The sequence below is a fragment of the Lissotriton vulgaris genome, chromosome 8 (assembly GCF_964263255.1).
Source record: "Lissotriton vulgaris chromosome 8, aLisVul1.2, whole genome shotgun sequence".
In the NCBI taxonomy this organism is placed as follows: domain Eukaryota; kingdom Metazoa; phylum Chordata; class Amphibia; order Caudata; family Salamandridae; genus Lissotriton; species Lissotriton vulgaris.
In genome coordinates, this window is record NC_141696.1 from 1,548,828,139 (window position 1) to 1,548,853,673 (window position 25,535).

General features: G+C 49.4%; 1 protein-coding gene across 2 annotated transcripts in view; it reads left to right on the plus strand.

The window, feature by feature from the left end:
* Positions 1-25,535, plus strand: part of LOC147700349 (uncharacterized) — a 63,798-nt gene that overhangs the window by 2,831 nt on the left and 35,432 nt on the right. Inside the window, exons 2-3 of one of the 2 annotated variants that reach the window (XM_086935715.1) lie at positions 344-382; positions 13,831-13,884. The gene's annotated coding sequence lies outside the window, so the exon portion shown is untranslated. Of the gene's footprint in view, positions 1-343; positions 383-13,830; positions 13,889-25,535 lie in introns of both variants that reach the window. The other variant, XM_086935716.1, reaches the window with a different exon arrangement.

Sequence of the window (25,535 nt, forward strand, 5' to 3'; positions counted from 1 at the left end):
GCCATTAGACCCCACCCACTCCTGTGTCCCTTGAACCTGGATCAAGGGGGTGCATTACACATGCGCAGCACAGGTAAGGCCATCCGCACTGCTGAATTCAAGAGAGGAGATGCGCTCATGCCTGCAGGTGGATACCTACTAGCTTTGGCTTGGTCTCTGTTGGATGTGAGCACAGGAAGGGTCCAGACATGAGATGATACCACTCTTGGGGTGGGTACAAGCTTCCGTTATCTACAGCATGGGTGTGCGAAAGTTTTACATGAGTGGCAGCTTCTGCATTTGGGTGCTGGGACTCCGCCCTTCTGAGTTTGAGGTCTGAATTTTTTCCCATTTGTTCTTACAGGTTATATACCCATCCATCAGAGCATCTTCGGGCAGCCAGGTAATTATGGGACGACCATTGTGCTTGTATGGGATTCTTTATGATAGTTCTTATCTTTTTGCTTTCCTGATTGTCAAGAGAGAGGTGCTTGCTTAATTCTTATCCTGGATGGATATAGACTCCTTTTTGGATACATGGTCTCACCCCTTCTTTTAGGAGTTGGGGGTTGCATGTTTTGTTTGCTTACTTACTGCTTTTCACCTTGGTGTTTTCTGCCCCCGCCATTTTCAGATTTCTCCCGCTACCAGTGGTCTGCAGTGTGATTGAGGGCTACAGTGACATTTGGGTGTAAAGTTGCTTTTTAAGTTGAGCATTCGAGACCTCTTGTACATACTTTAGTATATACTTATTATATACATATATATGTATGTACTTCGTGGGCTCTGGAGATTAGCCCTAGAACTTCTCTGCTTCCGCTTAGGGGCTTTTTTTCTTTTTAACTGCCTCTATTTAAGTGTCTTGATAGAGAACGACCAGCAGAGGTCAGTAAAATACCAGAATTGCTTTCTGCTGAGCGACCTTTTTATTCTTCTTTTTCTGGCAACTCTTTCTATTTAACGTTCTTGATAGAAAACGACCAGCAGAGGTCAGTAACATACCAGAATCACTTTAGCATTTTCTAGATTCAAATCCATAGAAATGGTCTTCCACGAGCGCCCGTAGACAATAATATTTTTTTTCAAATCTTGTATTCTCAGTGATATGACCACCGAAGGCCCTGATTTTATATTAAAAACAGAGCTTTGGACTATACCATTTCCCACTGAAAGGCAATATTTCTCTCCATGTGTTCCCATACCTGTCGTGTCACGCAGTTTGGTGTTACTTTCCCTCCATATTAAAGAACAGTAGATCTTTCAGCACCCAGGCTAATGTTCTGTATAGTTAAATACATATAACGCCCTAATAGCGAGACCGATTGCATTGCAAATGCTTGTTCTGTTCTGCCTTTGCTCGTGTCTGTCTCCTGTATGTATAGGAGGTGTGAGAAGTTGGCCTGATATATGATGCTCACTAGTACACAATTGTCTCATCTCCTGGAAACTGAGGGCTGCATATCTGGAAAGGACCTGTGGAGGGTCACTAACCTCTAGGGGAGTCACTGAAGCCTCTCCATGGGTAGACATGCTTTCTAGTGAGGTGTAAGTGGTGCACTTACCTACACTATGGGTTTTCCTACTGATCCCTTGCTAAGAGTTGTAGTCAGGGTGTGCTACTCCCTTTCTACTACAACAGCTGGTTCAGTAGAACTCAGAGTATTTCTAAGCTTGTTATATGTACCTATGGTACCTTATGTGATCTTTCAAATGATATCTCAAGATTATATTTGGTAAAAACAACAGCAAGCTCAAATCCCAACCGCTGCACACCAATGTGAGAAGTTGGCCTGATATATGATGCTCACTAGTTCTAGTGATCACCTTGTATCAGTCCAAACAACCCTTATGGTGATTGGTTGTAAAGTCAACCTTATAGACCAGCTATCCTAATGGTAGCATGGACAAAGCAGTCTTAGGCTAAACTCTTTTGGCATGTGAAGCCAGCTGTTTTACCACATATAACCCCTTGAATACCAAGTGAAAGGGCACCACACAGGTTGTTATGAAAATAAACAATATATTTATTAACCAACATACACCTCTGAACTCTTTATGATGTCAGAGGGCTAAGCACATGACAATCTCTTAGGAAAAATAAGTTTAAGTTGCACAAATTACAATGGTGCCCTAGGGGCACGACAAACAATATACTAAGTAAATGGTATAAGGAAATCGAAAGAAGGAATGGAGCTGTCCAGAGGCTGTAGGATCGCTGGGACCACGCTACCCTAACTTTAGGTAAGTAATAGGAGGCCCACGGAACGCGTGTGCAGAGTGTGAACTCACACGCGAGATGCGTAACAACGTCTATTGACAGTACAGTTCAAGAAAAAGGTGAGTACTTACAATCCTGACTAGTTGGGACTAAAACGACAGTGGAACTGGACACTAGGAGAGTCAATCTACCCTTGAGCACCGAAATGCTCGTGTTACCTCACCCACGGGCTGCGGGTGCATAAGTGTGTCAGGTTTCAGCGTCGAAGTCTATGGAGCCTTGAAGAAAGATACTGCAGGCGACTAGGAGGAAGATGTCCGGTGTGATCCAAGGGTGGATCGGAGATGCTGAAGACCTGAAAGCAGAGGGGACAATGTTCAAAGTCACTAGCCAGTGACTGGAGTGGGACCAGGAAGGAACCAGGGGCTTCTCAGTCCCCAAAGCACTTCGTCGAGGTTACCTCAGAAGTCGTGCTGGAAGCGAAGTGCAGTTTCTTCCAAGATGGCCGGTCCCACGTGTCTCGTCGCACCCACGGATCTCAGCTGTGCTGCAGATGTAGGGAGAGGTCGGAGAGGTCTGGGAATCCGGGTCTCGTCGGGCTCTGAAGTCTGGATCCTCGAGGGAAGACGACAAAAGGAAGCCGCTGGACGCTTGATGGTGCCTGCTTGTGCAGGGTGGACACTCCTTGCCCACAAGGGAGATTTCTTCAGTCTTCTGTTGTAGAAAGTCGAAGTCCAGAGTTTCTTGTAGAGTTTCAGTTCAGGATTGATCTAATTTGGAATGGGACCAGCTCCTACCTTTATCCTGCTAAAGGGGGCTGTACTACGACTAGGTCCCTCCTATGGGTGGGACTAGGAAGGGGGGTGGTTACACCCCCTATCCTTTGTCCGGTCTTGCGCCAGAGCTGGGGATGGAGAGCCCCAGGAACTGGTTTAGACCGGTGTATGCACAGGGACACCTTGTGTGCCCCAGGCATGTCTCATTCCTTTCAGCCCTGTCCTACCCAATACATAAAATCCTGTCTGGGGTGGTGCTAGCACCTCCCAAGGCAGGAAATCCTTTGTCCAAGCCTCCTTCGCTGGAAGGACTCCCGGCAGCAGGAGGTCAGACTTGTGTCTGTGGTGGCAGCATCCATTTTGTGATGCTGAGGCTCGGGTTAACTTTAAACGGGGTTCACAGTTACATACATGTTGTGTCCCTCTAGAAGGGTGGAATGTTACCCCAGTCGCCAGAATTGGCGAGGGGGTAGTATTCCAATTTGTATGACACCTTACTCGACATGTTTTGATAATGCTATACCAAAGTTAGCAATAACCTTGAGGATTATAATGCACTTAAGAGTATATGGTAATGCGTTATCATGGAAACAGCTAAAGGACTTGGTTCCGAAAGCTGCAGACAGGCTCAGCTCATGCTAGAGCACCATCTCACATAATTCCAAGCACTCTGCCTTCAGGATTTATGAGGCCTGCCATGGGAGTGACTGATAGGAGGATATGTGTCCATTTTAGAGTTAGATATAGGTATACTATATCTAAAGCAAAGGGTGATTACACCACCTTGCCCCAGCTGATTGATCAGCCAGTTGTGTCAGATTTAGATGGCCAGCCAGGGGTGGCATAATACATGCTGCAGCCCCTGGTAGGCCCTGGGTGCACCTATGCCCTGGGTACCTAAGGTACACTGTACAGGGACTGATAAGGTGACCCAGTATCCAATTAGATATGCACCTAAGGTACATGGATGTCAATTTAGAGAGAGACAGCTAGGCTGTGGGTCTGAGTAGCAGGCCCACAGCCAGGGAAAGTCGTAAACCAGTGAAGCAAAAATCAAAAATCGGGGGTGACCATAGGATTGCAGACCCCACTCTCCTACAGGAAGTCACATGCTTTTCTGCCTGCAGAGAGAAAGAAAATAATACGCAAGACCCTTATAGCTGACCATTTGCTTTTCACTCCAACCACGATTCAAGGTTTGCCTAGTTTGTTCACAATTCTGAGATTAAATAAAATGATAGCTGCAACCAAAATGTAACAAGCAATGACGATTGGAGATCGCAGGGGGGCAAATAAAAACAGCAGGAGGCTGCTGGTGTAAGCAACAACAGGCCACCAACAACGACAAAGAAGCAACGACGGTTGTGAGCAAGGATTTTAAGAAAATTACCTGAATCTGAGCGTGAGCAATGGAAGAACACTAATAAAGCAATTATTCCGTTGGTTGTCCATGGTCCATCGAAGGGAGAAACACATGAGGAAGAAAGTGAAACTGACATGCACTGACCCATGAGATGCAAGAAAAGAAACAAACCAAAGACCTCTCAAGGGAGGCGTGGCTTGAGCGCCGAGGGTGATGGCGGCGTGAGCCCTGAGCTCCGTGCCTCTTCCCCTCGTGGATCCTGAAAACATCGGCGGAGAGCCCGCGTGAGCCCCGGCGCTGACCGAGCATCCCTTGGTGACCGGAGAGGCGGGGTGTGAGCGGCTGCGGAGGCTCCTCTGAGTGAGCGCGGCCGCCGAACACCGGAGCGGCCGGAGCGAAGGGGGGACGGCGCTCTAAATGGCGACCATGACAGAGACCTGCAGGCGCAGAGTTTGGCCGGCCGCCCACGGCGCTGTAGCCCTGTGATCGGGCGCGGCCGCTGGCCTCGAGACATTCTGCGGCGGACCCCCCCCTGGCACCGGAGAATCCCCGATCCTGTGAGTAGCGGCTGGCACAGCAGGAAGGGCCGGCCGCTATGGTGACGCGAACGGAGGCGCTGGAGGAGGCGGCAGCATAGACGTGCCTCTGCTGGCGGATGTAGGAGACCACGACCTGTGCCAGGAGAGCCGGCGGCGCAGGAGTCTATCCCGTGCCCCAGCCGAGTACAGAGGTGAGAGGGGTGAGACTGTGCTGCAGACCGAGGGGGGAGGACGCTGATTTGGAAGTCCCCAACCCCCCAGCATAGGCGGTGACCCTTCATGGAGGACTGACATTACTGAGGGGGCCGGGCGGCATGGCCCAAAGAGCGGCGGAAGAGCCCCAACAGCGCCAGGCTCCCTGAGGTACAACGGCGCACGCATTGTGGACGTGACGGAGAGGGGGCTTGCAGCAAAGGATCCCGGTGAGCGCGTGACGGAGAGAGGGCCAGTCGAGAGCCCTGGTTCCCCCCCCGGGGCCACAGCGACAAACGCAGGAGGGGAGCAGTGACCGCGCAAAAGGGCTTCATAGCCGATTGGAGCTAAAGACACAGCGGAGGCCCGGGGGGAGCACTGGGCATCGTACAGTCGCCTGAGACAAGGCCCTGCCATAATGGGGAAGCCGAGAGCCAAGGCGGAGGGGTCAGCGACGTCGGATGCAGCGGAGGGTGACCCTGCAGAGCCAACGGACCTGCAGCGATTACAAGATCGCATCTTGGAAGCCATAACGACCACGCGCGAAACGCTCCAAAACGACATTGCGCAAGTGGCTTCGGGGCTAGGCCTGCTCCGGGCGGACCACGATAAGCTGAAGGACAGGGTCAAGGACACTGAGACCACGTTAAAAGACCTGGCGCCCGCTCAGAAAGTGCTGGAGAGTAAACTAACGGAGGCCCTAGACCGCATTCAAGCCCTGGAGAAGCGAGCAGAAGACGCGGAAAATAGGAGCCGGCGCAGTAATGTTCGGATCGTAGGCGTGCCGGAGACGGAGGGGGCGAAGGACATGGTGACCTATCTTGACGAGTGGTTGAGAACGGTTGTGGCACCGGAGGGGCTGTCGCCATTCTTCACACTGGAGCGAGCCCACAGGGTCCCGTCTGGACCTCCTAAGCCGGGGCTACCACCCAGACCGATCATAGCCAAGTTGCTACATTACAAGGACAGAGACCTGCTCTTGCAAAAAGCTCGGGACGATGGCCCATTCCAGATTGCGAACAGCAAGGTCACGCTCTTTCCTGATTTCACCTTTGAAACGCAAAAGCAGCGAGCCTCCTTCCTGACGATTAAAAGGGAAATGAGAACTGAGGGGATTTCCTATTCCTTGCTTTTCCCGGCCAGGCTCCGGATAGTGGTGGACGAAAAGACGCTCTTTTTCAATGCGGCAGCAGACGCTTGGGACTGGTGGGAAACGTACAAGGCAGGAACAGATGGCGCCAAGGCACAGGAGGACAGGGAAAAGGAACAGGAGCGCTCGTCTGCAGGCCCACGGAAATCGAAAAGGTTGAGGAAACGGAAGCAGGGGACGCGCAAACCAACGGCTTCCCAGACTGAAGCTTAGCGGAAGGCTGCATTGCTGGAGGTGGGGAAGCTGGCGCGGACTGGGAGCCCCGGCTCTAAGCGTTTTTACAGACTCGGACACGCATGTGTCGGCCTCAGGGACGGAATCGGATCTCTCTGGCATCCATCATGCTAAGGGCCCACTGGTGACGCCACAGACGGCGGAGGAGATCCTGAATGTTTGAACTACACACGGTGGGCAAGGGGTAATGTTTGGGGCACTGGGTGGGGGCCCTTGCCTCGGCAAACACGAGGGCTGGGGCGAGTCGCTGGGCTCGGAGCCAGCCAATTTCATGGGGGATTGGGGAAGGGGTGGGGGGGCGGGCGTTGCGGCTCCTCTCTGGACAGGGCCACGCTCCGTAGGCCCTTAAGGCACCCACGGTTGGATGGGAACTGATATCTCAGTATTGGGGCCTGTTCTGGGGGAGGGGGTTCCACAGTTGGGGTTTGTTTGCTCTCTTTCACGCCATTGACCCTGGACACGCCAAGGGATGGGCAGTTGGGAGGTTTTGTTTTGTTCGGGGGGGAACCACCACCATCGAGGGGCTAGCACCAAAGAGTGAATTCCGACAGGATCAATGGGACAATGGCTAATGTGAACCGTTTGAATTGCATAACTTGGAACGTGAGGGGGCTACACACTATGCAGCGTAGACACAAAGTGCATGCCTTTTTAGTGCGCAGGGGGGTGCACATTGCACTGTTGCAGGAAACGCATCTCACAAAGCAGGAGGGGGCAGCGCTGCAGAGGAGGTGGAGGGGCCAGCTCTTTCACACTTGTTATTCAGCCTATGCTAGGGGGGTACTGATTTGGATCAGGGCGGGCACACCATTCCAACTCACACGTCAGTTGGTAGATCAGGAGGGGAGTTATGTAGTTGTGGAAGGAAAGCTTAGAGGTAGAGACATTGTGCTGGCTAGTGTATATGCCCCGAACATCGACCAACTAGCTTTCTTTGCGAAACTATCAGGGACGCTGGCTCACTCCCTAGCGGGCCCGGTCCTGCTGGGAGGTGATTTTAACTCCATAGAGGACGTTTCTTTGGATAGGTCCCACCCCCGCTGCAGGATTCCCCGGTACACAGACTGTCTAGGGGTAGACGGGAGTGGCAGGAGAGTTGGGAATTAACGGATGTGTGGAGAGCGCAGCACCCGACTGACCGGGATTACTCCTTCTTCTCTGGGCTCCACGACCTGCATGTCCGGCTGGATGCAGTACTGTGTTCCCGGAGTGTGCTGCCGTCTATTACTGGATCGGAGTATCTATCGAGGACGATATCGGACCACAATCCACTCTTGGTTCGGCTGACATGGGTAGCTGAGGCGCCCAGGGTACCAACCTGGAAGCTGAGACCTGAGACTCTGGAGGACCCCCTACTTGGGGCGGCCCTGGAAGAGGGGATGACCTTGTACTTCGCGGAGAATGAGGGGACGGCGGCCACTAGAGCAACAGAATGGGATGCCTTTAAAGTAGTGATGAGGGGCCTCTGCATCACGAAGTACGTAGGCACGAGGAAGGTGTTGTTGGGCGATCTAGATAAGGCGGATGCCACACTGAGGGAGGCAGAACAGAGGCGGCCCGGTCGTCCGGATCTCCAGGAGACGCTCTGCTCGGCTAAGGAGGCAGTGGCGATCGAGGTGGAGCGGCTCCGCGCCTTTGACCATAGACGCTATGTACTACGATCCCATGTCGAAGGTGATAAATCGGGCACCCTTCTAGCCTGGCTCTCGAATCCCACTAGACGCTGCTCTCCCATACTACACCTGCAGGATGAGGCTGGCCTAGTGCGATACACTCAGTTGGAAATAGTTGATGGATTCCAAAAATATTATGTGGACCTCTATTGAGTGCCCCAGGTGACCGGGGGGGGAGCGGCCGAGACCTTTCTGGACGGCTTGCCCCTGCAGCGGCTAGAGGAGGAGCAGGCGAAGGAGCTGGGGTCGGACATTGGACTAGAGGAGATTAGGAGGGCTGTGAAGAAAATGGCTCGCAACAAATCGCCGGGGATAGACGGGCTACCCATAGAATTCTACAGTAAATATTTGGATATCTTAGCGCCGCGGCTCCACTTAGTTTACAAAGAGGCCAAGGCAGCGGGCCGCCTACCGCAGTCCATGCGCGAAGCAATTGTGGTGCCGCTACTGAAACCCGGCAGGGATGGCAGTAGCCCCGCGTCTTACCGGCCGCTCTCCATGCTCATCACCGACTATAAGATCTTGAGCTCTATCCTGGTGGCGAGGCTCTTACCATACATGCCGGGACTGATACATGAAGACCAGAACGGGTTCATACCGGCCCCCAATACCACGATTAACATTAGGCGACTTGTCCGCCTCATGGACGGTCTGGAAGGGGAGGTCGGTTCTGCGTTGGTCCTCTCTGTTGACATCGAAAAAGCTTTCGACAGTCTGGAGTGGGACTATCTGTATGCGGTTATGGAACGCTTTGGATTAGGCGCCGGCTACATCCAGTGGACGCGGGTTCTCTACGCGGAGGCAGTGGCAAGGGTAAGAGTTGGGGCGACGGTATCCCACCGCTATCCGGTAGAAAGGGGCACCCGACAGGGTTGCTCCTTATCCCCTCTTCTGTTCGCGCTAGCTATCGAACCCCTAGCGGCTGAGGCCCGAACGGGACGACACTTCGCCGGGGTATGTGCTAGAGATGGGCAGCAGTTCATCTCACTATACGCCGATGATTTGCTGCTCTTCCTGAACAACGGGGCCGAGGACTTGGAGGGCGCGGAGGCACTGCTGGAGCGGTTCGGAGCACTATCGGGTTTAAGGGTTAATTGGCCCAAGACGAGCTTGTTCCCACTACGAGAGGGAACTGCTCGGCCGAGCCACCGGCCAGCGCTGGCTTGGGAACCATCCTGCATTAAATATTTGGGGGTCCACATTTACCACAAGGCTGCGGACCTGTTTGAGGGTAATCTGGGGCGTGCGAGGACTAAAATGCTGCATGTCCTTCTGGGCCACGCTGCCGCTCTCTGTGGCCGGCAGGATCTCCTTATTGAAGATGGTTGCCCTACCGCGGCTGTTGTACTTTTTCCGCACGCTCCCGATCTGGATACCTAACTCCTTTTTCCAGCAGCTCCAGTCCCAGATAACAGCGTTTATCTGGGGAGCCGGACGGTGCAGGGTGGCGCTGACAACGCTTGCCCGCCCGAAAGATGAAGGGGGACTGGCGGTGCCGGACTACGAGTTTTACTATTTGGCGGCCCAACTGCAGGTCTTCACGCAGGAGGTGGCGCGAGTATTTCGGGGCCCGGAAGACGGAAGGCTGAAAGGCACGCCCCGTCATATTCTGGCCTACATCACCCTTCAACAGCGGATTGACGGTCGAGACTTGTCACTAGAACAACGCACGTACCGCCAATGTTGGAATCGAGCGCAGAAGAGGGCGAGAATTCGACACCCGTACGCCCCAGAGATCCCTCTGGGTATGTTAACGGCGTTGCCGCATGGAGGGGACTGGTCACGTCTACAGCAGTGGGAGGAGGCGGGTGTGCAGGTGGTCGGGGACCTTTACGAAAATGGAACGTTACTCCCGTTCCAAGAACTGCTAGAACGCTTCGACCTCCCGAGGGGGGGATACCTGCTTCACGCGGCGGTGAGTAGAGCAATCCGGACCCATTGGGGCACGGGACTGGCGGAACCTGAGACGGCGGCGGCATGCCAGTATACCATGATGTCGGCGGGTACAATCAAAGCAGTGACGTGCCTCTATAATAGAATGATACGAGAGAACCTTCCTCCTCTCACGTCGTTGAAAGCCAAGTGGGAGGCTGACCTAGGTAAAGACATTCCTGACACGACGTGGGCGCAGCTAGTGCGTAGGGCCCGCAATAGCACGAGAAACGCTAGGTTTCAGCTTATCCACTACTACATACTACATAGGGCATATATGACCCCGGGGAGGATTAAGAGGTACTTTGGAATGATGGAGGCGACATGCCCCTGATGCCCGGAAGAGGGGGCTGAATTGGTGCACATGCTGTGGGCGTGCCCGGCCCTTCGGGAATATTGGCAGGCCATAGGTGACATTTTGAATGAGGTGACTGACAGGACCATAGATTTTGGCCCGGCGGAGTGTATCCTGCATTGGTTCCCTCATACCCCTAAAAACAAACTCACGAGCAAGTTCATAGATCTGGGGTTGATGGTAGCTAAGCGAGAGGTCACCAGGCACTGGAAGGCGAGGGTGGGCCCGACTCCCAGACGGTGGCTCAACGAATTTTTGAAATGGGCGACCGCCGACAGCACACACAGGTTCCAGCTAGCGCGTAGGACCCCTAACCAGGAGGCAGCAGAAACAGCGACATCTTGGGAGGTGATGGTACACGCCCTTAGAGATAGCAAGGAGGATGAGGTGGATGAGACCCCCGACACGGACAGGGAGGGAGGGATAAGCTGATGAGCCGACGTGCAAGCATGGGAAATCAGAAGACAAGGAATGCGGCCTAGATAAGCAGGAACGATCAATGTTAGTGGCCCTTAGATAGGTGGTGGGGGGGGGGAGGGAGGATCGGGGGGAGGTTACCGGTTTTAGTTCAAGGGGGAGGGGGACGGGGCTCATCGCATTGGTTAGATGAGGTATAAAAGTAGTCATGCACACACTCCTGTAACTTGATACTCCTGCAACTTTAGCATCAGGCATGGGAGGGTCACGAACTTCTTGCCGCCCAACCCCCGGGTTGTGGTCTCAAAGGCTGTGTACGATGTAACAGGAAATGATACGCAACGGCTCAATGATTATTGTAATACATATCTGTGCATTGGCCTGATCTTGGCATGACTGCAATAAAAATTACTTTACAAAAAAAAAACAAAGACCTCTCAAGGAAATCTTGGGTGAAACCTAAAAATGACATAAGGTAGCAGCTTGGGATGTGATGCAGATGCACACTGATAGATGTAGGCAGCAAACACCCCTTCAACAAAAAGGTCACACACTAATACTTGCCTCAAGTCAAAGCCTAGAGTGCTCTTTTCATAACAGCCCCAGGGGTCTGAGATAGGTACAGAGACAGAAAAAGCCAGACGCACAGACACAGAGAAACAAAGGCACCCCTAAACACATTACACACTGACTGTTCACAGAACAGAGGATATTTGGACAAAAGAGGGTGTGGAATCTGGGTTATGTTATGTTATAATGATTTGTATAGCACACTAATCACCTGAGATGGTATGCAGGCGATTGGGGAGGTGTGCATGTTTGTGATCTCCAAGGTACTTCAATAAAGAGACAGGTTTTCTGCTTTTTGCAGAACTCAAGAAGTGAAGAGGAGGCTCTGATGTGTCGAGACAGGTCGTACCAAGTTTTGCATGTGATGTAGGAGAATGAGCGACCTACAGTTTTGCTTTTGCAGGATCGGCAAACATGTGCAAGTGGCGCGAGGGAGAGCATAGGTGTCTAGGTGGTTGCTGAAACTGTATGCAGCTGTTGAGGTATTCTGGTCCTGTGTTGTGTAGGGCTTTGTGTGCGTGAGAAGTTTGAATTGGCTACGGTTGTGAATGGGGAGCCAGTGAAGTTTTGTGTAGTGTGATGTGGGTGCGGCGAGGGAGGTCAAATTTGAGTCTTGCAGCAGTGTGTTGGATGGCCTGGAGTCTTTGTAGGAGTTGTTTGGAGATTCTGGCATAGGTTGTGTTGATGAATGCTTGTGTGATGGTCTGTCTGGTGTTTAGAGGCAACCACTTGAAGATTTTTTTCGCAGCAAGCATAGGATGTGGAAGCAGGAGGTGCACACTGCATTGACTTGAGCCGTTGTGTTGAACTTGCCATCTAAGGTGATCCCTAAGTCACCTGGTGGAGTCCATTGGGGAGGTCTTGTTGCCAAAGACCAGTGCTTCCGTCTTGTCAGAGTTGAGCTGCATGCTGTTGGTTTGCATCCAGTCTGCTAATATGGTCATGCACTTGGGGAAGTTGGTCCTGCCGGTGGTTGTTTTGTCATTCTTCGAGTGGATGAGCGGGTAGTGATCGGAATAGAGGAGGATGTTGATGATGTTGGAGAGTGGTGTAGTGTGTATGTTGAAAAGGGTGGAGCTGAGGGTTGATCCCTGTGGGACTCTGCATATTAATTTCTCAGTCTATGTTATGCTTGTTGTTGTTTAGTAGCACAGGCCAACTACAAGGCCAACTACAAGGCTCTCTGAGTAATTAAATATTTTTTATGTTTTCCATTTATCGTATAGGCTCAAATTCTTTAGTAGGTCTGTAAAGATCTCAAAGGATTGTTTCTAATTATTTCATTTGGCTTAAACCCTGCAGACTCCTTCTTAGCGCAGGAGACTGACTGAGGCTCCACATCCAGTGTCCTCAGATTAAAGGGAGAGAATGTGGCCTAACGGCTAGGGCGGTCGACCTCGGAGCTGGGGAACCGGGTTCGAGTCTCTGCAGGGATACTCAACATTCTGTAATTCTGGGCAAATCAATTAATCTTCCTGCCTAAGAAAAATTACTTGTCCCCCTGTAATATAACTGGTGCTCATGTAAAGCGGTATGATAACTTCGGGTCTAGTTGGCGCTATATAAAACTCCACAAAAAATGGAAATGCTAAGTGGCATTTTAACACAGGTAAAATAAACAAATCTCAAATTATTGGATAGCCGATTCCTCTCAACTTTTCATCTTTTGCTGTTCTTCCCAACTATATATTTTCCAGCTTTGTTCTGCTTTCTATAGCACACTTCTATTTCTTTCTCTTTCTTTCTCATGTCTGTTTTATTATTTCCTGTGTTTTGTTTCTTATTCCTTCCCACTTTCTTTTCCTCGCCCCTCCATCACAAGGGCAAGGCCCTTAGTTTGGCCATCAAGACTTTCTTGTCAAAGAAAAGAACCCCAGGTGATTTCAGGATTATATGCATGATTGCCATCTTTTCGTCCCGGTTGTCCTTCAAGGGCTCCATGCCAGCCTCAATGTCTGTACTTCTTCAGACCTGTTCCTTCGCAAACTACCCCTGCCACGCACCTGGTTAGCCCCGGTCCTCCAATGAACCATTGCGGGTCCACCGCGTTACCAGGTGGAGTGCAGGTTCCCATCTCTGTCATTTGTCTGTATTTTGAGTTCTGCTTCCTGGCTATGTGTCCGTCCTTCCTACAACATCAGCTCCTTGGTCTTGATTCCTCCTGGCTGTCATCCGTGCTGCAGCTGCTCATCATGTTCCCTATGCTGCAGGGTATCCTCCTCCATGATTCAACTCCTCATTGGTGGTCTCCTGCTTCCCACGTCTTGGAGTAAAAGATTGTCAGCATTAAAAAATCTTTTATAGTCATTTGTTGGTTTTCCCTCTCCAAGTCTTCCCTCTATATTGCTCTTCCTGGCTTTTGATTTTTCCTTCTTTCCCAGTTTGCCAGTCTTTCATCTATTTCTACATTTTCCTCTCTTCTTCCTTTGCAGGTCTTCGTCCACTCTCAGTATCCTGAGGGCGCCGTTGGTACTCCTCCACCTTAGGTAAGTACTCCCATCCACAGCTGGTATGGCAATAGCTTATTTTTTCAAAATATCCACAACTGCTAAATCATACATGTTCTGATATCTCTCTGTAACCAAAAATGCAACACTGTATTTCACTTTCCACCCTACTAGCAAGATGTAATTAAAACCACATGTTGAAACCTAACACACATTCAACCCACAAGCTGGAGGCTAGTTTTGTGCTTGTTTTTCTCTCGACACGCAAAAACATGAAACCAATATATAAGCATTTTCATGAACACTGAGACTGATGACTGCATATTTCACACCCTGAGCGTACTACAAACTCTGGTATGGTGTAGTTCCAACCAGAGCAAAAGGTATGGGTATTGGAGCCTGTGGCACCTAGGACCCTCCAGGACAAGCAGGATGTGTAATCTACCTAAAGTCTCGGGGTCGGCGAAAGACAAACCAGAACACGAAATGAGAGTTATACCTGTGAACACTGTCAAGGCAGGTTCATTAGCTTGTTGAAGAGAAAGGAATAGGAAAAGAATACAGTATGAATCCGTTACTTCGCGGTAGTTCCAATATATTATGTACAATAGTGCGTAAATGAAAAGATAGATATAACGATACCCATTAGCAGCCAGCTCCGCAAGTCTGGTGCGGTCCAACCGTCCTCTGCATGAATACCGGTCCCGGTATTCGCCAACGGAGGGCACTGTGCTTAGTAACGGCCGACAATACCGTTCGGGCGCTGCTGCTAATGTTTTCTGGGCAAGGATCTCCAAGTTCTGAGTATTTGGGATCCGCCTTGTTGATGGAGCGAGCTCAGGAATGCCCTGCCGGGCACTCTGCTTTGCGTCAGGGCAGGTAAACAAGGGAGCAGCCGCTCTACCTTTGCTGCCTGAAACACAGTTACCAAGCCAAGTACTAGCGCCCCCAGGCGTAGTGTAGGAAGCCCAGACACTTGTGTGATCAGGCGGAGACGCGGCAAACACCTCCGTGGTGAGCGTCTCTGCCTGAATTACAATCGCCAACGCGATATCGTGTCCTCGGGGGTCTGTAGAAAAAGCGAGCCTCCGCTTCTCTAAACGCCGACTTCAAACGAGGGTCACAGGAACAGGAAACAAGACGGCCGGCGTGGATCAGAATATTCAAAGCCTTCCCTCGGCCGGCTACCTGTTTTATGGGCGTATCTTCCAGGCGCTAAGCAGGCTGGTATACGTAGTTTTCTGCACATCCGCCGTTTGCGGTTTCCTCGCTGCTCCCGGCCCGTGACAGAGGCGCGGGATGGAGCGTGGGGGCGGGGGGGGGGGATTCATGACAGGGTGTGCCACCCAGGGTGGGAAGCTTCAAAGGCTCTGCCGCCTTTGTTATGCAACCTCAGGCCTATCCAGATAGTGGAAATGGCAATCCCCCCTGTCCTGCTCCCATTTTCGGCAGCTAGACAGGTGGGAAAATTAGTAAGATAAGGAGGTTTGCTCACTTCAAGCCAGCACCACCCCTCAGGTGGACTAGCTTATGTGGACCCAACTTTTCAAATTACTCCATGTTGTTTTGGGCGGGATTAGCATTTTAGGGTAAGGGTTATGCCTACATCCCACAGGAAGTGGTTGTATAGAGGGTTTAGACACCCTAAAGGTAGGTACCCATTGGCTACTACCAGTCACTCCCCTTATTGCCCCTAAAGTGAGTATTTAGGTGGCACCCCTGAACCCAAAAACCTGGATTCGACGGATCAAGAGAAGGCTGAATAAGAGTCACTGCCTGGTCAGAACTGCAGAAGTGCTGTGGAGTTTTGGCAAGAAACCCTGCCTGCAACCTGTTGACTGTAGAGGAGCTACTTCCCTGCAGCTGCAGGCACCAACAAGCAGCGTCTGGTCCACTGCCTGGCAGCTCCCCCATCGACACCACAGATGCGAATGGAGATGCACTTGTGCTCTGGAAGGTCAGATTCGTCTCCCCACCGAGTGTGAAGACACCAGGATAAACCGGAGCTGCGCAGCACAAATGCCCTGCACCTAACAGCAGCAGCGACCAAGTAGCTGTCGAGGGATGTCTCTATCCCTAAGACCCACTTCATGAGTGGTCGAGCTGTTTTGATTTTTGCCCCTGCCAGCTGTTTGTCCCTGTCCCTTGCGCATCCAGCCCCACATACCTAACAACAATGCACCTGCACCGCCCAGCACAGGTACCGACGAACCGGTTGTGCTCCCTTGCTCCAAGACCTCTCTAAGTCCCTATTTGGGAGCCTTCTGGGTTGTTCCCAAGTTCCCCTATGCAGTCTGTTTTTAGGTGTCCCTACCCCCTTCTCTTTAGCGCACCCACCTACCAACTTCACAAGCACCCGGCTCCCGGTCGACTCTGGGCAGGTCGCAAAGAACTGCTGGTAGTACTTTGGACCCTAGCCCCCTACTACTCGGAATCCAGAAGGTGAACCCCTAAAGTCAACTGTACCTACCTTTATTGCATTCATGCCTTTTCCTCCCATAGGATTGCATTGTGCGTAAAGGTTTGAACCATTTGCCTGAGGAGAGCTTAGATCCGCTTCCCCTTGAGCGAGAGGACCTCCCAGAGGAGGAACTCATCCTAGAGAGACTAGCCGGGAGGGCAGCTCTAGAAGCCAAAATCCTAGCTATGCACAAAGAAAGATCTGAGATGGGCCTAGGACCCACCTCTGGTGGCAGCAAAATCATAAATAGGGAGAAAGAATAAGCTTTTGACCCTAAGATCCCCAAAGGGATTGTCCCCAAATATGTAGAGGATGATGATATCACCAAATGGTTTAAAGCCTTTGAGAGGCCTGTAAAATGAGCCAACACAGCCAAAGGTATCGATGCTCTCTTCTCTGTTCTCAGGAATATGAGGGATAGGTTTCTGACACTGAATGAGGCAGATGCTGAGTCATATGAACTCAAGAAGGATACCTTGATTGAGGGCTTTGGACTCACCACTGAGGAATACAGCATCAGGTTCAGGGAGACTCGAAAAACACAGAGTTTGACCTCAGTAGATTGTGTAGATTTCTCAATTAACACACTAGATTGTTGGTTGAAAGGTAATCAGGTGCAAGATTATGATGGGTTTCATAATCTTATTATGAAAGAGCATCTGCTGAGTAACTGTTTTCCTGAAAAATTACATCAATATCTGGTACACCTAGGTCCACTTTCTACTCAAGAGGCGGGGAAGAAGGCGCACCTCTGGGTCAAGGCAAGGGAAATCAAGACAATTCATGGTGGGGGTGACAAAATGGAGTTACAAAGCCCTCCCCCAAGGGAATGATGGTGACCAGTCTAAAGATAAAAACAAAGAGTCTTATTTTTATTTATTTTATTTTATTTTATTTAGTGTTTTCTATAGCGTGAACATGACCCAGTGTAGGGTATCAGAGCGCTTTACAGTAGCGGTTCATCAGTCGTTAATGTTTCATACTTCAGTTTAGCATATAGACATATATACATTCAATAATACAGTTGTCAGGCGCAGTTAAAATCCATGATCGTCTATGATCATGACCCAGTGTGGTGTGACATAGCTTTTTTAAAATAGTGTTTCACCCGTCATGTTTTACACTTAGGTATAGCATATAGACATATATACATTCAGTAATAAATTTGGGCAGTTTATGGATAGCAGGCCTCCCCTATGGACCTTTTGGAAGAAATTTGCTCATATAGTACGATTTTGCTTCCTTTTTGAAGTTTGCTATGGATGTAATTCTTCTGATGTTTGGTGGGAGTGCATTCCAAATTCTCGGTGCTGCTCCTGAGAATGCTCAGTCATACGTCTTTTTCTTGCAGAAGCGAGCTGGTTTCAAAAGGAAGTCTGATTTGCTCCTGGAAGGTCGGTTACCTCCTGATGGCGTAAGTTTCTGGGCCAGGTAACCTGGAGTTTTGTGGTGAATTGCATTATGAGTGATGCATGCCAATTTGAATTGAATTCTTGCTTCTAACGGCAGCCAGTTTAGCATTTTCATGTGAGGTGAGATGTGGTCGAATTTTTTTGATCCCGCTATCCGTCTTGTGGCTGCATTAAGACAAGCTTTCAAAGGGGCAGTTGAGATCTTAGGGAGACCAGCCAGGTTAGTGCACCCATATTCAATTCTTGATATGACCAGCGCTTGTACTGCGGTTTTAAGATCTGTTTTGCTCAGGAAAGGTTTAAGTTTTCGCAAATAGCTCAAGTGGAACCTGGCGTTTTTTGCCATTGTATTCATTTGTTCTAACATATTCAGGTTTTTATCTAGGGTAATTCCCAGTGACTTGGTGGAATCTACAATCTTTGGAGTACAGTTTAGAGCAGTGATAAGTTTGGTCCATTCTGTTAAGTTTAGATTGCTTTTATGTGGTGTAATCAGTAGGAATTCGGTTTTCTGTGGGTTTAGTTTCAGGTGATTCTTGGTTAGCCATTGGAGGGTTCTTGATAGTGCATGGTTCATGGTCTTAATTTCTTCTGTTGATGCCACCTTGATGTACAACTGGGTGTCATCCGCATACATGTGGAAGGTTATGTTTGCTTTTTGTAGTATTTCTGTTAGTGGTTCCACGTGAAGGTTGAATAGCGCCGGTGAAAGCGTTGATCCCTGTGGAACTCCTATTGTATTATTTGTTGGGCCAGAAACGGTTTGGTTGACCATGAATTTTTGTGATCTGTTCTTAAGAATGGAGCTGAACCAGTTAAGGACTGTACCTTCTAGGCCCATTCTGTTCTTCATCCGGTCTATAATTTTTTCATGGTTCACCGTGTCGAACGCGGATCACAGGTCCAGCAAGATTAGTAGGCAGGTTTCATTGTGGTCAAGAGCCAGCAGTGCGTCATCTACGATGTGTAAGATTGCAGTTTCTGTGCTGTGGTTTGGACGGAAACCCGATTGGCAAACATTTAGGTTTTTTTTAGTAAAGGGATGACTTGTCCTGTTTTAAGGCATGATGGAATTAGACCTTGCGATAGTGAGGCATTTATGATCTTTGTCCACAATGGGATTAGCAGATGGTTTAAGGAGGGCCAGCATTTTGCTGGTAAGGGATCATTATAGTGGTTGTTGGGTTTAGTGGACAACATGATCTTTGAGATGTCTAGTTCATTGACCACTTTAAAATCTGACCATCTGGCATTGTTTTTAGGTTTCTTTACTTCTTGTTGAGTCAGTTCTTCCTCCTTCGAATCCGTCATACTTTCAATGTCTTCGGCTGCTTTTTTTAACTCCCTTTCCAACGAGTCCAGTTCTTTCTTGAAAAAGTATTTTTTAGATTCAATAATGCTTGTTTGTAAGCCTTCCTCGATTGTCTTAGTTGGGTTAAGTGGGGTGAGGAAGGATCTTGTCGCCATTTGCGTTCTTTTAATCTCATTGATCTTCTTTCTTCATTAAGGGCATCGGTGAACCATGGGTTTTTAGGTCGAGCAGACCTAACTCTCAATGCGTGAGCATTGAGAGTGTCTGCTTCAGACCTATTGTGGCCCGTATTTAGGAATGTGGACAGCTACCAGACGCGTGCTTTGACGAGGTCAGATTTCACCTCGGGAGCGAGCGTCTGGTAGCTGCGCATGCGCGAATCAAATCCCTTGCTCACACACACACACAGGCAGCCCCCACCCCTCTGCATGCACGCACACACACACACACAGGCGCGCGCATGCACACGCAGGCATACGACACACATACAGGCACACATACAGGCACACTATCCCCTACCTCGCATTCTCTCTCAATCACACAGTCACGCATGCGCACACACATTCCCTTGCGCACACACGCGCGCACACACTCCCCCTCCCCCTCCCCCACCCCTCCCAGGCATACACACAGGCACGCACGCACTTCACTTCAGCCCTGGGCCCCACTCACCGACTGCGCTCTTCCGGCGGGCTCCTCTCGCGCTCCGCTCCTCACGGCGTGGCGCGTCTCGTCTCCTCTTCACAATCGGGGCTCCCTCAGGTCCGAGGAGCCCCGCAACAGGCGCCACACTCCTCCTTCTCCCCGGCCCCCTCCTGGGGACCCGGGCTGATTCGGACCGGCAGGGCGCTCCATGCGCCGGCAGCTCGCGGACCTCGGGAGGCGGGACTTCCGGTCGGCCGCGACCGGATTGGCCGGCCGGCTAAGAGCTTCCGGGTCGCCGCTCATTTACAGTCCGAATAAAATATACCTCTATTTGCTTGAAAAAAAAAATCTGCCTCCTTAAATGAATTTCAGTCGCCGTCTTTCATAGTTATTGAAGCTAATGGCAGACAGCTAGACACAAGGGTAGAGTTGAAACTACGGAGTCCGAGAGGCAGTTCTGTGCGCTTTCCCCTCTACCGCTGCGAAGTAAATGAAGGGCTGAACACGCTGCTCATTAACCCGCGAGGCATGTGAATGATATGCTGTCACTGGAGTGTGAACGCGCGCGGCTCCGTGGCGCGAGCTGCGCGCACGTGTAAATGAACCGGCGCTGCTAGCTTTACAAGGAGAAGTCAGTGTTGATGCCGCAGTGTGCAGATTATTCACAGTCAAGCATAGCTTCCCTTCCAGCTTTGTTAGCGAGTTCTACAAATTCACTAATAAGTGCCAAATCCGCTATTTATAGGCGCGAGACAGCAGGGCGGTATGGAAAAGATGTCTGCGTTATCCTCGAAATTGGTAGTGCTTTGTATGCGACTTTCAGAACAGCCTTCCTAGAAATGCCAAGCCCTCTCTTCCTTTAGGATATGGAAGTCCCGTCTTTCCTTTTCATTTTCTTTCCTCCTTAATCTTCCAGGCATCAGCATGGCCCTTCTTTTCGTTTTTTATGCATTGTCCTGTCCCTTTCCACTCCAGCCTGTGTGTGTCCTGAGACAGGTTCGATATGCGTTCTGGCACTAATGGCAGATGTGCTGCACAAAGAGCCACTGTGGGCTAGTTTTTCGTGCCAATTGTTTAGTGTTGAATGCATACAATTCTAAGAGTTGAAGCAGATGAGGTGAGGTTACAATGACGGCATAGTCTGTGTGTTTGCAAGCAGGATACACTGGTGTGTTAACAGCAAACACGTTGAATGCAAGCAGGATTAAGTCTTAGTGTATGCAATTCGGGTACACTGGCGTGACACTTCCATGCTAGCAAAGTCTGTGTATGCCAATAAAGTCTTTGTGTATACCCGTACAGTACTCTGGCGTGACACTCACATGCCAACAAAGTCTGTGTGCATGCATGCACTCATGCCAGTGAAGTCTGTGTGTACGCAAGCAGGGTACACTGGCGTGACACATGCCAGCAAAGTCTATGTGTAGGAAAGCAGGGGACAGTGGCTTGACACCCACGTGCCATAGAGGCCCGTCTGTATGCAAGCAGGGTACACTGGTGTGACATTCAAATACCAGCAATGTCTGTGTTTGCAAGTAGGGTTCAGTGGCATGGCACTGACATGGCAACAAAGTCTGTGTGTATGAAAGTAGGGTACAGTGACGTGATACTCACATCAAAGTCTATTTCACTTTGGTTCTAGGACTTTTGTAACAATAAAAGACACAGAACATAATCTTCATAAGTTATTTACAAAAGTTTAAGCTATTGCCATTATAAATTATAATACCTTTTATTTAAGTATTAATTATGTAAAAAAAAAATTAAAAGCCATTGTTATTTGTAATATCAATACATGTAAGTCACGTAAATACAACACATATTGCATTACAAGTGCTATATGTGTCACATTTGCAAAAATTATAACTATTGGCATTGTAAATGACAAAGCTATTAATTTCGCTATTTTCAAAAACAATACCTAACTAAAAAATGTCTCATTTACAATTCCAATAGCTCAAACTTTCCTAATGCGAGACCTATTGCATTGCAAATGCTTGTTGATTTTGTCAGTGACCTTTTTCAGTTTTAGAGGGGCTATGTCCTCGAGAATACTTGACATTGTCTTGTTATAGTGCAAAGTGAGGTCATTGACGTCAACCATGTCTTTGTAACTGGGGGGTTGTAAAGAGCGTGAAATGTATAATTTTGGTTGTCATCTGATCTAAGTGACATGCCCATATATTCACAAACTTCTAAGCATGAATTTTTGTGATGGAAATGTTTGATCTGTGAATGCAGGCAATACCTCCACCCCTTCCTCCATTTCTGTCCTGTCTCATAATCTGGTAGTTCGGTGGGACTAACAGGTCTAGACTTGGCGAGGACGAGTCCGATAGCCATGTTTCAGTTAAGATGATAACATCTGTGTCCTGGTTTAGTATGATGTCTGCTATGTCAGCCGCGTGTTTATTTGCTGAACGACAGTTGAGTAGTATACACCGTATGTGTTCATGCTCCTTAGTCCTAGCCAAGACTGATTTTTCAGGCATTAATGTCACATTCTTAAGGTTGTTGGTGTTAGGCCCTCTATCTTGGGATTGGGAAGTTCGGTCTCCATTCGTTATGATTGTTTCGATTGTTTGGATGTTATTTTCTCCTGTCTTATTGAGGGCCGCGGGAGTAGGTTCATATGACGCGAGAATGGATAATAGTTCATTATTTGTCAGGTAATTGAGTGGAGAGCGAGTACGGTAAGTTCTATTAGATGTCCCATGGGGGTGGACCTGTGCTTAGCTAGTGTTTCCCTCGAGGTAGCCTGAAGGATCTCCATTTTAGCAAGCCATTTTTCTGATAGGCACAGCAGGTTTTTCATATCTTTAATCGCGGATAGCATAGCTTTGTAAGTTTTGCTAGTTTGCGAACTGAGGATTGTAGAGTCCCCATTTTTGTGTCCGGGTCTATTTTTTCCCTCTTCCGATCTGTGACGCGTGCAAGGCCCCCAGAAACCTGTTCAGGAGATTGGGCCCAAGCCAATATACAATCTAAGGGTGGGTACCAGGGCAAGAACTTGAATCATAAAAAGGATTGGAGCTTTAACACCATGCGCGCTAGCGGAATTCCGCTCGCACGCTGGGATTTGCGAAAACGCACTTTACGTGACGAGCTGGGCTCGTCATCAGCGTGCGAGGAGGCTACGCCATGACGAGCCCAGCTCGTCATCAGCGTGGAAGGGGTTAATTGTAAGGTCAAAGGGCTCCGAACTGGAGACCCCAGCGGTCTCAACAAAAAGAATCCCATTAGTGCACCTGCAGTGGTAAATCTCCAGATGGTATCCAAGGTGAGCCCTGACCATGTCCGAGAACTCACTGAAGCAACTTTAGTCTCTGGGGGATGAGAGGGGGATGTAGCTGCCCTGGTTGTCTGGGCCATTAACATGGAAACATACAGACAACAGCCTCATATAAATGGGATCAGAGTTGAAGCACTGATGGATGCAGGTGCAAGTGTCACTATGAAGGCTGAAAAAATGATCTTCCCAGGATTGCATCAGGCTGGTGAGACATTCACAGTCATTAGTGCAGACAACCAAACGTAGGTCCATCCCATGGCCATGGTATTCTAAGAATGGGGAGGGGTTGCTAGCCAAAAGAAGGTGGTGGCATTCTCTGCAATTCCGATAGCCTGCCTGCAAGTAAATGATCTGGAGTCAGCATGGGCCGAGGTCGAAAGAAAGACCCATGCAGCTATGCTGGGTATAACCGAATTAGTGTGGGTCAAAACTAGAGCACAATGCAAAGCTTGGGGCGTAAAAGAGAAGTTGGAGCGTGGAGCAATGGCCCAACCCTCCTAGGGGAGATGTCAGTGGCTCCTACAGAACCTATTGGGAGGGGGGACTCTCTTACACTGAGGCCATACACCCCATTCATGGTGCCATTAGGAGAGTGGTAGTGCTTCACATGTATAAAGAGTTCTTACTCTGGCTCATGACATCCCCCTCGTTGGGCATCTTGACCAGGCCAAAACTTGGAGTAGGAACTCCTGACCACCTGCCAAGCCAGTGGCAAAGCAGATGGCCACCCAAAGGCCCCCTTAATTCTATTTCCAGAAGTTGGGGTTCCCTTTGAAGGGTAGGGGTTGACATTGTTGCTCCTCCTAGTCCCTCCAATAGCATTGGGGAACATATTTATACTGGTGATAGTGGATCATGCCACCAGGTACCCTGAAGCTATACAGTTGCCAGGGCCCACAGTATTTTTAACAAGAGTGGGTTTTCCTAAGGGCTATTTACTGTGTGTTTATTTTGCAGATGTCTAACACTCCTCTCTGATCAGCCTAGGGGTGCTCAATCACACTACACCATAGAAGAGCACCTTTGCACGGTATACCTCTTTTTGGTATACCATATATATAACCAGCTTCCAACATCCCGCAGCTGGCCAAAAGAATCAGGTGAACAAGTTGCTCAAGAGCCATAGACTGCTGTGATCTATTGACCTCAATTCCTTCATTAAAACTTTGGCCTCCCTCATGCAAAGTCTGGAAGAGCACACAGGAGTTACCCAAGTCTAAGGAATTGACTTCAGTGGAGGTTATATTCACTATTGAGCTCTGTAAATGATTTCAATGTAACTCCACATGACCTCCCCCACTTTGAGATTGCATTCCACCACCGGAGTCCCTGTATCCCCAGACAACTGCCCCAACTACAGGGGTGTGTCCATGTTATGCAATGCATCTAGAGACATAATACCTTCATTCCAAACCCGAAACGTCACTCATGGCCAGAGGGAGAGAAGAACCATAAAGTAGGTGGGATACCTTGGCCTCCACATTGCCCATTTGTCAGGGGCAAAGGCTGGGTCGTCCCGAATATCAAACCTCCATCCATTTATAATATTTAAATGGGATGCTCTAAGATATGAATCCACTTCAGCCGCTGTATGTCCTTCGAAAATGGATTTGAAGCATTTTAACAGAGCAATTCTGGGGAAGGGTGGTAGTTCCCTGGAAAACCTTGCAAGATGGAATCCATTCGAGTGAAGCGGTAGCAGGGAATAATATATGGAATAATTCTGTAGATGGTTTAATTAACCAGGCTAGATTACCGTATTAAAGATGGAGGAGCACCCCAAGAAGGACAGAGGGAGTACTTACTAGAACCCCAGATCCCTGGGCAGGCGATCCAGCTAGGGTTGAATGTTTCTGTCCCAGGCCCTCTGCACATCCTCTGTAATGTATACCCCAAGGTATTTAAATCATCAGGATCTGAAAGCCCCCTGCCCTTTCAAACAGTGAAAGGGGGGTAAACATGGGATACACAGAGGATCTATTTTTGTTGAGGATGACGCTGAGAATTTCCCAAAGATCTGGAGGATCAGGGGTCCTGACTGCTAAGGCTCACCAAGGAATGTCCAGATATCATCAGCATATAATGCTAGTCTGTATGACAACCCTGGGGCCCATTCGAGGCACCTAACCAGTGTCAACACTCGGCTATTTGGTCATTGACCATGATATCACTGTTCATTTACTACCCATTTAGTCACATGGAGCCGGCAGCCACCCAGCGCAGTACGCACTCCCGACTACCCCTTCATCCATAGTGGGGCGATCTGCCCTTCATCTGGTGTGAGTTATGCAAACCCAGCTCAAGGCATTTGGTGGTATTTACTTTCTAGAGCAAATCAGGATTTTCATTGAAAAGTCAAAATGATGAAAAGTAGCACAATGTGCTACTTTGCTTCATGGGGTCGTTCATGGGTGGTAAATGGGTGTTTTCAAACATCCACCCATGGGTATTGACACACAATCTACTCGTATTAGCAGTTTTAGATCTATATTTACACCAAAACATTATTCTTGCTTGAGGCAGGCTTAACAGAGGAGAATAATTTTAATTTCTACATACTTTTCAAAC